The 12,075-nt window shown below is 41.7% G+C and overlaps 1 protein-coding gene across 1 annotated transcript in view; it reads right to left on the bottom strand.

Moving 5' to 3' along the window:
- Nucleotides 1-12,075, bottom strand: part of RARB (retinoic acid receptor beta) — a 550,096-nt gene that overhangs the window by 320,973 nt on the left and 217,048 nt on the right. The gene's annotated exons all lie outside the window — the stretch shown is intronic.

Below are 12,075 nucleotides of genomic sequence, written 5' to 3'. Positions count from 1 at the left end.
TTGTGGCCATGATACATAAATTTTCTTGGAAAATAGATATCTTGAAGTAAAAGCATAGGTTTCTTTAAACAGTTGAGAGTGATAGTACTCTGCTGTGGACTTATTCTCCTTGATCGTCGATCTATTCCTCTGTGAAATGTAAAAATAAAAATACCAATCTCGCAAGGTTGTTGTAAATATTACACATGACTTTGTCAACTCTCAAAGTACAATTAAAATGTTCAAATGGGCAGGTAAGAATGAATAAAGATTAAATTAACTGAGGGGAAAGATTATAAAGAAAAATAATTTTGGAGTTTCCTCCAAAGGGCCTTAATGGAGGAGTAAGGAGGTGAGACTTTAGGTAGTAAGAAGGAACTGAGATTTTTGAACAGGGTGTATTATGATGAATAAAGTCAATTCAACAATGTTGTATAGGACACACTGAAGAAGAAAGGCTGGAGAGGAGGAGAAACATCAGAAGGTTTCTCAGTAGGCTAGAGGGATTATAGTAGAAAGGGAAGGAAAAGAATGTATTCGAGAGAGGTTGTAAGAGAAGGATCAAGACTAGCAATTAATTGAATGGGGGTGGGTGGCTAGATAACGGCCTGACACAGATGGTTTAAGGAAAGTAAGAATAGGGAAGCAGAAAAAGTGATGGGGTTTAACAACTTTTTGAGTTTGTGTGTATGTGCACACCCTTGTTACTGAGCATGTACAGATGTATTTGTATGTGTATATTGGTGGCTATACCACCACGGAGACAGAGAAAGAGAAAGCCAAGTAGCATGCTCAATTGTCTAAAATGGAACATATTATCCATAATCTTCCTTCTTCCTTTGACTCTGCTATCAACTTTGGACAAGTTGTCACCTTCTCTAAGAGCCCCGCCTTTGGTAAAATGGGCACAGTCACACCGCCTCCTCTGCATTCCCTCCAATTCATCACCCAGTCTGTCTATTTCACCTGATAAGTTTCTCAAATGCTCCCCTCTCTCCAGCCCTTGGGCATCACCTTAGTAGTATAAGGCACCCTCCCCTCTCACCTAGGTTATTCCAAGAGCATCTTAATTGTTATCTCAGGATCAATTCAAGTTCAACTCCAACTGGTTCTCCACATTGCAGCCAAAGTTACGTTTCTGAAGTGATGTCACTACCAACTGCCCCCTTAAATGGCTTCCTATTGTCATGTGCCCTACAAACTGCTGTGCAGCCTGCCCAAAATCCACATGTCCCATCTCTCTCTCTCTCCTCTCTTCCTAGAGCATCAAACAATGGGCCTTCCCAACAAAGGGCCTTTGAATACACTACTTTTGACTGGAAAGCCTTTTCCTTTTCCAATTCACTTAATTCATTCTTCAGAATTCATCATATCACTTTCTCAGTGGAGCCTTCTCTAACCCTGCCTCAATATGGGTCAGACTCCTTTGTTAGGACCATTTCTTTACTTCAGAAAACTCATCTCAGGTTTTACTTATATATTCACTGTTGTGATCATTGACGTAATGATGCTCGCAGCTATTAAAATGGAAACCCCATGAGTGCTCCATGTATCTAACACAGTACCTGGAGAAGCAAAGGTGAGTAAGAGAGGGAATAAATGAGTGAATAGATGAGTAAACACATGAATGAATGAGTATCAGGGCACCTATCTCACAGAGCTGCTCTAAGGACATTTGGTAAATGCACAGTCATCCCTTGGTGTTGCTTCCAGGACTCTCACATATACCAAAAATCTATGCATACTCAAGTCTGCAGAGAGCCCTGTGGCATCCACATATACAAAAAGTTAGCCTTCCGTATACCTAGCTTTGGCATCCCATGAATACTGTGTTGTTGATTTGTGTTTGGTTGATAAAATCCACATCTAAGTGAACCTGTGCAGTTCAAACGCATGTTGTTAAAAGGTCAACTGCAATTGTTATTCAAATATGAGTCAAGGTTTTGACTTATAATCCTGAGTGCACATCCAAATAGTTTTATCTTGAGAACTTTCCCTACCTTTCACCTTACAGGGATTTATGAGGTGCTGACAACCTACATTTTAGAATGCTGCTTCCCTCACTTTATTAGTTAGCTATTGCTAAATGCTGTTGTTTGAAGCCACTCAGCTTTGAGTAATAAAATATTTGAGTAATATTTTCCTTGAGTAATACTACTCAAATAAAACACACTTGAGTAATACTACTCAAATAAAAATATTGCTCAAATATTTTTATTACTCAAAGCTGAGTGGCTTCAAACAACAGCATTTATTATTTCAGTTTCTTCAGGTCAGGAATCCGGGCTTAGCTTAACTGGGCTCTTACTTTCAGGGTCTCTTATAGGTTGTAGTCAGGTGTTGATTAGGTTTAGTCATATACAGGCCTGATTGGGGAAGGTCCACTTTCAAGTCCATGTTGTTTCTTTGCACGATTCAGTTCCTCATGAGCTGTTAGACGGAGGGTCTTAGTTCCTCCATGGGTGTTGGCCAAAGGCCAACCTCATTTCCATGTGGGCTTCTCCAGCATGGCAGTTTACTTCATCAAAGCAGCAAAATGAGAAGGAGGGAGGGAAGGAGAGAGATTGCCAGCAAGAGAGAAGTCACAGTCTTTTATAACCTATGCTTGGAAATGACCTACCATCACTTTTGCCATATGCTGCATGTTAGGAGAAAGTCACTAGGTCCACTCCATGTGTACCAAGGGAAGAGATTATTCAAGGGAGTGAATGCTGGGAGGTAGGGATCACTGAGAGCTACTAGAGAAGGCTGCCTGCCCCACTCATCCAAATGCCCAAAAGTAGAGTTGCTTAGCGACATGTCTCTAATCTTGTCTGGGCCCTAATGAATGCCATTCACAAACTGCCCCCCTTAGAAGGGCTTGTGGCTGTTCCCGATGATGGAATAATCCAGCTCAGTACAGCAGTCCCACAGCAGATGACCTTATTGATCTGCAGCTTAAAATTTGCCTGTTTCTTCACAAGGTGTGTCAGGGAGAGAAACAGTCAGTCTGACCCAGCAAGGTCATAGTTACTCCATTTCCATTAAATAAATATTCATAGCCTCCAATGAGCCACCTCTAAGGTGTCAGGTATTATGTTTTAATTTCGGCAATTACGTGGCCTCCTGTCAGATTGATGTGGCACTGGTGTTGAGATACAGAGGAACTCAAGAATTTCCACTTGGGGTCAGGCCCGAGATAAAGAGGGAAGTCATTTAATGTTCTGCAACCTAAGTGGACTGGGTATGATGGCAAAAACGACTGGCCATGGACGAGGACCACACGTTGAGTTGCCATTCTCAGACCTCTGACTGGTTTCCACAAGCCCAGCTCTGCTCTTTTGTCTGGTTCAGGCTGGCAAAAGTGAGAGGTCATTGCCATCATTCTAAGAGAGCACAAAGCTTCCCAAGGACTTAAACTTTTGATTTTGGCCTCATTAATACTATCCTGTGTGCAGCCAAAAGGAATGATCTGGAGTAAAACAAGGGCTTTGGAATCAGGAGACTCAGATGGGTAAACGTGACTTAGTGATTTACTTGTGAGACCTACAGTCAGTTACATAACCACTCTGAGCGGCCAGTTGCTCATCTGAAAAGGGAAGAGACCGTGTGTCACTCCTCCATGTTCTTACAATGTCCAGTGACAAAGAGTTGGACTGGTTTCAGCAGCTTTCATTTTACCCTCCCCTTCTATTTGGAGGAGTTGAAAATATAAACACTACATTTACCAGGCTGTCTTCCTGGAGATTTGGAAGGTGGAAATGAAGCAGAAGCCATCTTCCCATGGTGTCCAAGGCTTACGAGGAAGCTTCCAAAGATGTGGGTGGTGGCGGTGGTGAGCAGTCCTAGTGGGTGCACTCATAAGCACATCAGCAACAGTTTCTAAATGATGGATCACAGTTATGGTGGTGTGATCTTGAACTCACAAGCCTAGCAGCAATGCCCTGGCTTCCTCTGCGCCAGCTCTTCTGGTGATGCTGTAAGCACTTGATCCACTCAGTAAATATTTATCAAGCACCATCTGTATTCCAGGGACTAATTTAGGACTTATCAGTGAACCAGAGACACAAAATCCTGCCTATGGAGCTTACATTCTACTATGTGTGAGAATAAGTGATACACATATTAAGTATTTTGTATCTTAAAAATTAAGTGCTACGAAAAGTAGAAAAAGTATAAGGGGCATCAAAAGTGCTGGAAGTGAGAGTGGGTAACAATTTTAAATAGGGTAGTAGAGGCAGGGCTTACTGAAAAGGTGACATTTGAAGAATGATTTAAACATTCAAGAGTCAGCCATGTGGTATCTGAGGGAAGAGTATTGCAGACAGAGGGAATGGTTGGTGCAAAGCCCCTCACTGGGGGTGTGACTGGGGAATTTGAAGAAGAGGAAGCAGTCCAGTGAGGTTGAAGCAAGGCAAGGGAGGGAAGAGGGGGTAGAAGATAAAGTCTGTCGGGTAATAGAGGGCCATATCTGGCACCTAATTCCTTACATTAAATCTCTTCCTGCATGAAACGACTATAATGTTCTCTCTTTCCTCTACTAAACTAGGGCTGATGTATTGCCTTTGCATACTTTTATACTTGCCCTTATCTAATTGCATTGAAATTATGCTTTTGTGTTTGCACCCAAACTCCAAAGACAGTGCCTCATTAATCTCTGTAATCTGAACACCTAGCCCAGGGCCTTGCAGAGCAAGCACTTAAATATACGATTAGTAACACAACATGAGCACAGCTATTTCCAAACTACTCCCTCTTCAAAACAGGAGATATCTCTGTAGGAGGATGCAGCTTCCAATATGGCTGGATATGTGGGGGGATAAAGACCTTCCTGGTTGAAGTAATACATTTAGTATTCTAATGAAGTAATTATAAAAGTAAGTAATTATTGAAATAACCACATCAACTCCCAGTCATTAAAATCCTCCTAAACAGAGCTGGCATGACGGCTTAGGCTACTAGAAACCCTGGCAACCACCCAACGCCTACAATAGCTTCTAATTAATTGATCTCACCTCTAATCTGCTATTGTTAGCCCAGTGCTGATCATTTGTTTGGCCTACAGATCCTATTGCGCCTTCCTTTTGATTGTATTTGTTACTGTACCCTCTCTATCTCTTTCAATTAAGCACAGGTTAAGTGGTTCACCCGCAAGAGAATAGGAGATAATGGCACCAATCAAAGTAATCTCTTTAATTTGCTAAATGGATTACAGGGAAACCCCAGCCAAAGTGAAGTCATAGCTAGTGGCCTTCACTTGAACTATACACAAGGAGTATCTAATTATTAACCCATCGTAAGCCAAGCTTCACTGTGGAATAAACGTCTACAAAGTTAGCAAGGTATAGGCAGTTTCAATAGACAAGATGGCCCTCTGGGACTAAACTGTTCCCAGGGTAAAATGTCTCCACTGGCTCCATTCCCAAATTTCTTGTTTGCCTTAACTTTCAAGTGAAACACACATCCTCACATACCAATCAAAATACTGCCCAGCACTCCAGTCAAGAGAGTGGATTTATAATCTCTTTAAGAGCATTCTCTAGTGAGGATTCATTTTTCTTATTTGTACTATAAATGCAAATGCAGTTTCATAGGCACAATGGCTCTGGCTTTTGCTGACTTTGACAAAAATCTGTGTTTAAGAGTAAACAAGTTTGTTCTTAAGCTGGTAAGTGATCTTCCTTCTTTTTGTGACCCTGCTTGTTCCTGCCCTTATACGCAGAGACACACCCCTCCCCATAAAACCACTCCAAGACCAAGATGGGGTAGAGGACAAAAAGACCCCATGCTACTGGAATTCTGGCTTTGCACATGTCCTTGGTTGATTAAGCAAGGAAGCAAAAAATGGCAAATCAAGGCATACTTCAGTAGAATATGGGATAATTGCAAGAATACAATGGAAGGTGAAAAAATGCTGAAACAAAACTCCATGAACTTTCAAAGATGGAGGGACCTGGTTCCTAATTTGAAGAACTCAATAAACATTGACATAACATCTGTGTCTCTGTACCCTCCATCTTTGTGGGGGTAGGTGGGAGGCACTGTTTTTTCAATATCCAATTAAAATTATTTGATACCCAATACCCTATGTTCTGTGAAAAGTCTAGTGACCTTTTCAACATTTCTGAGCATTCCTAAGGAGATTTATGTCCAGGTTATTTCACTCAGCATTCCAACTCTTCACTCTGATGGGGTTCAGGACATGCTACCCCAAAATATGTCACCTTGGCATTTGAGAAAACAGCAGAAGCAGGAAAGTTACTCTCATCTTCTCCTCATCCTTCTCCCCTGAAGCAGGTCAAGAAACCCTCATTTGAGAGGTGGCCTCCCTATACTCACAGGAAAGGAATATTCTTATTTCTGGAGACACAGGGTCAGAGAAAAGAATCTGAACAAACAGGTCTTGCTAAGTTCCCCCCAGTTTATTAGCATCAGATTATACCCTCTTATCCTCCAATCATATTTCTCCATGACTGCCTACTCTGTCAAACCTAAGCACAACATTACACAACTGTACCTGTTTCTTTGGGCCTTCATTTCCTTAAGGCTCCTGTTTCACATGAAACATTTATATTAAATGAATTTGTATGCTTGTCTCTAGTTAATCTGTCTCTTGTTATGGAAGCCTCAGCCACAAATCTAGCAATGTGTGAGGAGAAGAAATCTTCCCTCCCCTACAACTCTGCCTCTCAATACTCTCTTCCTGTCTTGCCTCCTGAGGCACTTGACCTCTCCCTTTAGACCAAAGACTGACTTAACCCCTTTTTCCTAAAGTACCATTGACACAGGATGTATAATATAATATTACCAAAGTTTGGGACAAAATTACCCACAGTGATATTACAACACAGAGCAGAGGAGGAAATGGCTAAAAGCTAATATAAGATATCACTAGTCCTCAACCATCCTCACTGCTTAGACCTTCTCATTCTTCACTGGCTCTGGCCATCCACCATATTTCTCAAAATCACTCTAACTTTCTTTACCATTTTCTCCCTTTACCATTTTCTCCCTTTTGATCCCAACCTTTCTCCCAAGCTATCAGAGAAAACATTTAGCTTTTTTTTTTTAATAGAGCAATAACTGCCTCTTCCCTAGATTTGCTTTGCAATCTATTTTGTACAATCAGAAGATCCCTTAAGAATTTTCTCAGTCAAGAGTCCCTTTCTTTCCCTAGAAGCATCTGAACTCCTACAACAACCTATTAAAATTGTAACCAAATGATAAAGAAACACAATTATCTCAACTACTTTAAACACCCATTATGCTTAAGAGGCAGCAGTGGGTGCAAGAAACAGAACACAGGACAAGAGGTACCCTCTGTTCTCACGGCATTTATGATGCAGTGGAGGAGGTGGCCATGCACCTGAGAAGCTGTGTGGTGAGTAGAAGGAAGTTGGAAGGCAGAAGGTCCAAGTTTCAGTGTTGATTTTACTATAGTGTGTCTCTGGACAAGACAAGTAACCTTCTGCATTTTGATGTTGTGAACATTCCACAACCTGCACCGTTTCTGGGGCTTCCGAGAGGGCAGAAGGGAATGATGTGTGTGGATGGGTTATAAAAATCATAAAGCCCTGCATGAGTGTATGGTGTTGCTATGATCACCACGTGAAAAGTAACACACAGTAGCTGGCTATGAGTGCAAATCCCCACTGCTACACAATCTTTTTAGGGTTTAAATGCTAAATATGTTGATGCTGTGCTTACAGGGACTAAAGAAACTAAACATCAAATACGTTGATAATTATTACAATGAAACCACAGCCACTTACCTCAATAGCTTCCCAAATCTACAAAAGCATTCTTAGCTCCCATATGTGTTATCCTTTAGTAGTGTTACTGAGTAGAACGTGCTGCCCCAGCTATGTTCTTTCATATGCTCACAAGCACAAATTCTCACATAATATGGTAAATACGCAAATTTGCTTTGTAACTGGGCTGATCTTTTGCTATCTCTTTCTGCTTACTTCAAGCAGCTGTATCTGGGTTTCTATGCATTTAGATGACCTATTCAAAGTATCTATCAAAGCTAAGAATCCATCAATCCTTGGATACAGCTACTGGCTTCTTAGCTGTGACAGAAATAAAATCTACACATTCACAGATATTCGGCAGTGCCCCTGTGTAGAGACACTGTTGTACCTATGTACCTTGACCTAGAGTGAAGAACCACTGTTATAGACCCCATGTTCTGTAAGGATTTGGAAGGCCTGAGAGTGGTTAAACAATATTTATTTCAAGAACGCTGCTGGACTGTCTGATGGGTAGAGAGTAAAACAGAAGAGGGTCTTCCAAGGGGCAACTCTCGTATCTGCATCCTATTTAAAGCTCACAAAAGTTTCACATAATTTCATTTAATCTTTACAACAAACAGTGAGATTCATTCATTTCCCAGCTCTAGTAGCAGACACTTAGAGGTAAGCCACAGAAGATGTATGCATGTACCGCCACACCCGACACCACACCAAAATGTACAAGAAACTCTGTAGCTGCAATGCTCATAATGGCCCTGAAGTGGAAACGTCTCAAATGTTCATCCTTAGGATGAAAAAATACATATGCACTGAGCACTATATCGTCTAGCAATGAGCAAAGCCCACCACAACTATCTGCACAAAAGGATGAGTCTCTCCAACATTACAGTGAATTCAGAAGACATAAGAGAGAAAATATTGTGTGACGTCATTTATGTAAGCAGAAAAGCAATCTGTCAGAAGTCAGGAGTTGTCATGTTTACGGGAGAGTAGTGACTGGAAAGAGGTATGTGGTCTTCTGAGATACAAGACATATGTTTCTTGACCTAGGTTGGGGTTACTTGTGTGTTCACTTTGTAAAAATTAATGAAGCAGTGCACTTATGTGCTACACTTCAATGAAAATTTACATTAAAAAAGCAGAGGGACCCACACAGAATGGCCAACTTCTATTTTGCTAAGTAAGTAAAAAGTACTCCAAATTCTATTTACCATCTATTACCACAATCTAAACATTTTGAGACAATAGAATTGCACTAAATATAGGAAGGACATACAACTATAGCATTGCATAACTTTATAAAAAAACCATTTGTGTATTAGCCTTATTTTGCTCATTTGACTCTAAGCCCATGAGAGTCTTCTGAGGACAACTCAATTTGCAAACTGTTTTCTGAGAACCACTACTTTGGGATGCAGATAAAAACTCCCCTTTTTGTTTATGATTCATAGGCAATTTCACTTGTGTCTTCCCACTTCTGCAAGCGAGCAGCTTATTTTAATAGTGACTCACTGGAGCTCTTTGGAACTCTTGGAGTGGATTAGGATGACTTTTGGGTGACTGAGAAGGTCCTGGACATCGTATCCCAGGCTGCTCTGCTTAACTGGCTCTTGTTGGCCTACCTGCCCTCCACCTACATTGGCCTCCACAGTGCAATCTACCTATTATTTGACACTTACTTAGAGTTCTTCCTTACCAGCAACATTTTAAATCATGCCTTGAAGGTTTGAGCTTCTTTTCTACTCCTTGGATAAACAGTTAGCTAACTTTTCCAGTAATATGTGGATATAGGCTTTGCTGTTGTCATTATTAACCTTGAAGAGAGATACTCTTCATTCCAATTTAATTATCCAATTATTCATCTATCCATGCATTCACTCATTTTCACTCTTTTTTCCTTTCCTATCTAAACTCTTACCAATGAGATAAGATGACCAGTCCTAGATCTAGAATTTAAGTTTAAATTCTATGAGCTGTTATACAGATTACTGCCAATATATACTGTATTAGTCAAGTGCTTTTGATTCCCAGACCTGTCAACCAGTCTTATGAAGTGACTTGTTTGACAAAACTTGGTCTTCACATAGCCATTGGGCTTACTACCAAGGACTGTGCTCTTTTCCAGGTGTTTGTAAATGGAATACAAGCTGGCTTTTCTTTTCTTTAGGCCTTTCTTATGCTAAGTGTTCAGTCTATTATGTCTATAATCACTCTTTAAAATTAGAGGCATAATGTCTTTTAACATCCTTTCTTCCAAAACTCTTACAAGTCATAGTTGATGGTCTGAGAATTTCTTTGATCAGTTTCCTAGTTACTAAGAGAGAGAAAATGAAATACGGAATTAAATTCCTTCCATTATATTTTACTTCATTTTGGTTTCCTATGTTCCTATTCTACAAATTATACTTATTGAGTATTTTGTTTGTAATGAATACATAATTGTACATATTTATTGAGTATCGTGTGATGCTTCAACACAAGTATACATTGTATAATGATCAAATCAGGGTAGTTAGCATATATAATGGGCTAAAGACCTGTACAGACATTTCTCAAAAGAAAACACACAAGCAATCAAAAATATGATGAAATGCTCAAGATCACCACTAATCATCAGGGAAATGCACATCAAAACCACAGAGATACCACGATACCCCAGTTAGAACAGCTATTATCAAAAAGACGAAAAGTATTTTTTATGATTCACACGTATCCTAAAGCTTTTACATGAATGGCCTTGTTTAATTCTTACACTATCCCCATGATGTAAACATCACATTATAAACTCATTTTACAGAAGGGGAAGCTGAGCCTCAGAGAGGTTAAGTGACCTAGGGATGTCCTAGCTTCATGTGAAACCCTGTATTTGGCTCTTACCTTGCTGCTCATTCTAAGATAATTTCCTTCAACTGAACAAATCTTTACTGAGGGCAATGATGCCCATCACTGAACCTGGCATTAGAGATGCAGCTATGACCAAGATGGGCTTAGTTACTGCCCTTACAGGGCTTCTCGGTTATAGGACAGATAGTTCTTGAATATGCACGATTCTAAGGTGATACATATTATCAAAGGGTTGCCCTATGGCTAACAGTACGAAGGGGTAGCTTCAGGCTGGTGCAGATAGTAAAGCCAGGTGCTAAAAATACAGATCTGAGTTTTTTTTTTTTTTTGAGACGGAGTCTCACTCTGTCGCCCAGGCTGGAGTGCAGTGGCCGGATCTCAGCTCACTGCAAGCTCCGCCTCCCGGGTTCACGCCATTCTCCTGCCTCAGCCTCCCGAGTAGCTGGGACTACAGGCGCCCGCCACCTCGCCCGGCTAGTTTTTTGTATTTTTTAGTAGAGACGGGGTTTCACCGTGTTAGCCAGGATGGTCTCAATCTCCTGACTTCGTGATCCGCCCGTCTCGGCCTCCCAAAGTGCTGGGATTACAGGCTTGAGCCACCGCGCCCGGCCTTGTTTTGTTTTTTGAGACCAGGTCTTGCTCTGTCACCCAGGCTGGAGTGCAGTGGCCTAATCACAGCTCATTGCAGCTTCCACCTCCCAGGCTCAGTTGATCCTCCCACCTCAGTCTCCAGAGTAGCTAGGACTACATGCACACACCACTACACCTGGNGAGTGCAGTGGCCGGATCTCAGCTCACTGCAAGCTCCGCCTCCCGGGTTCACGCCATTCTCCTGCCTCAGCCTCCCGAGTAGCTGGGACTACAGGCGCCCGCCACCTCGCCCGGCTAGTTTTTTGTATTTTTTAGTAGAGACGGGGTTTCACCGTGTTAGCCAGGATGGTCTCAATCTCCTGACTTCGTGATCCGCCCGTCTCGGCCTCCCAAAGTGCTGGGATTACAGGCTTGAGCCACCGCGCCCGGCCTTGTTTTGTTTTTTGAGACCAGGTCTTGCTCTGTCACCCAGGCTGGAGTGCAGTGGCCTAATCACAGCTCATTGCAGCTTCCACCTCCCAGGCTCAGTTGATCCTCCCACCTCAGTCTCCAGAGTAGCTAGGACTACATGCACACACCACTACACCTGGCTAATTTTTGTATCTTTTGCCATGTGCCCAGGCTGGTCTTGAACTCCTGGACTCAAGCAATCTTTCTGCCTTGGCCTCCCAAAGTGTTGGGATTAAAGACATAAGCCACCGTGCCTAGCCAGACTTGGGTTAAGAGGTGCTCACGGAGACTCTGTGGGTACGATGTGGTCACCACTATGACTGAGACTGTGTGCAGTGACCTCCGATAGCACGATGGAGCAGCATATAAGAGCATGAGGCCAAGAGAAGCCATAGATCTTATTTTTTAAAAATCAGTATTTTTGAACTTCCAAGCAAATGCTGATCAGCTAAGTATCCTTCCTTACATGGTATAAAGA

The sequence above is a fragment of the Rhinopithecus bieti genome, unplaced genomic scaffold (assembly GCF_001698545.2).
Source record: "Rhinopithecus bieti isolate Rb0 unplaced genomic scaffold, ASM169854v2 scaffold_23460, whole genome shotgun sequence".
NCBI classification, from domain to species: domain Eukaryota; kingdom Metazoa; phylum Chordata; class Mammalia; order Primates; family Cercopithecidae; genus Rhinopithecus; species Rhinopithecus bieti.
This window is presented reverse-complemented; position numbering and strand designations above follow the sequence as displayed.